This window comes from Dama dama, chromosome 9 (assembly GCF_033118175.1).
Source record: "Dama dama isolate Ldn47 chromosome 9, ASM3311817v1, whole genome shotgun sequence".
Lineage (NCBI taxonomy): Eukaryota > Metazoa > Chordata > Mammalia > Artiodactyla > Cervidae > Dama > Dama dama.
The window spans coordinates 103,106,027-103,107,960 of record NC_083689.1 but is presented as its reverse complement, the minus strand read 5'-3'; the positions used below and the strand labels follow the sequence as shown (position 1 = coordinate 103,107,960).

The 1,934-nt window shown below is 35.5% G+C and overlaps 1 non-coding gene across 1 annotated transcript; it reads left to right on the top strand.

Annotated features, from left to right (window-relative positions):
• Positions 1–1,186: 1,186 nt before the first annotated feature.
• On the top strand, positions 1,187–1,289 carry LOC133063004 (U6 spliceosomal RNA). The gene has a single exon (XR_009694318.1). It is a non-coding gene; the product is annotated as a U6 spliceosomal RNA (small nuclear RNA).
• Positions 1,290–1,934: the final 645 nt, after the last annotated feature.

Below are 1,934 nucleotides of genomic sequence, written 5' to 3'. Positions count from 1 at the left end.
TGCATCTCAGCTTTGAAGAGGCAGTTCCTCCTTGGGTGCTTTATCTCACCCCTAGGGATAGGGGTTCCTCTTTGCATCATCAGATCCTATATTCTTTAGAATTTTCTACTATTAGCCAACTCTTAGTAACTATAGTCCCTTGTGGTGGCTAATAATTCTTTAGTATAGGTTTCCTTGTTCAAATCACTCAGTGGATTCTGACTTCCAAATGGACTCTAACTGATACAAACTATGAGAGAACAATTCTGCTTGTCCATAATGTTAATAATATTAGATCACAGCAAATAACTTAGAGAAAATTCTGAGAAAAGAAAAAATGATTTTTAAAATATGCTAGAAACATGAATATTTGTGCATTTGAAGGAGGCATCCACTGCCTATATCTGTTCTTCTAAGAAATTCTCTTGAATTATGATAATTTTAAACTATACGAGGTCTTCAGAAACCCATCCCTTAAGTGTGATTGCTCCATACACACACATAAGCTTTCACACACATAAGCTTTCTAAAATGCTGTCGACGTCTTAAGAGAAGCCACAATCTCACCAAGTGTTGAGTCTGCAAATTATGCATAAATATAATGCTTTATAACTGCAAATATGAGACCACACACTGACCAAAATTACAAAATGTTTAAAAATATTTTGAAATTGCAATGAGGCATGACTTTGTTCTCAAGGCAACACTCTTTTATGCGTCTCTTACCAGAAGCTGTATCATGCTGATCCTGTCTGTTCCGTCAAGTATCTTTTTCCTTGCACCGAAAGGAGTCACGGGGGAATAAAATACTAGGCAGAATGGACCAGCTTCCAGCTTGCAGCCCATTGTGAATATTTATAGGGCATGTGAGTATTATTAGTCAAGTCTTTTTCTCAAAGCACTCTTTTGTTTAATATGTGATCAGAATAGTAACTGAGAAAAGAAATCTCTGTGTGTATGTGTGTGTACATGGACATACACGTACATGTGCTCACATCTGTGTAACCTGCCCACTGGCATTTTTCCTGGTGTTTTTCAGTCTCCTTCTTAGGCCCAGTTTTGTCTTTCAACTCTCATTTTATGTATCTTACAAAGTTTAGAACTAGACCCTCTTTTTCTTGAGACATAAGAAATGGAAGCAGAGTTCTCTTTACAAAAAGAAGATAGGCTCCTTCAAGAGAAATCAAGAATTACAGATAAGTAACACTCACTTCAGCAGCACCTATGCTAAAATTGGGATGATACAGAGAAAATTAGCGTGGCCCCTGCGCAAGAAATACGAAAGTCTACAACTAACAACAATAACTCCTCTAACTTATCCAGAGGCAATTTTTGTTTCCACCTTCTATGCACATACAGACATACAAGTCACATTCTTCAGGATATTTTTCTTAACATGAAATATTTGCATCTACTGTTTTTCCAATAAACTTTTCCAATTAGTCCACTTGTATGATATATTTCAGAACCACAACATTTCAGTATTAAAAAGGGCACAAGGTAAAAGTGATTGATTAAAGGAAGATTATGAAATACAAAAAAAATTTTTTTTTAAGTTTGAAAAAGCCCTGGAACTAGGAATATTTATTTTCTAACAAAGCGTTATGTTGACCAAACAAATTGCTTTTGGCTAAGTACCCCTCTTTTGGAGGAAAACAGCACTGTTTATAATAATTAGAATTATTGAAATGCAACTAGATGCCTGAAGTATGTCCAGATATACCAGAAATAGTGATCAGATCAAAGGTTTATGGTTTGAAAGACTGAGATCTAGAATAGAAAACATCAAAGCATATCAGACCAGTTGGTTCTCACTAAGTTTTATATTTTATTCCCATGCCCCCAAAGTCAGTTATGAACTATCACTCTCTCTTACACAGGATGGTCACAATGAACTTCACAAATCAAGTAACCCAGTGAATTAAAAGTTTGCCACAGTTTCCATACATACTTTC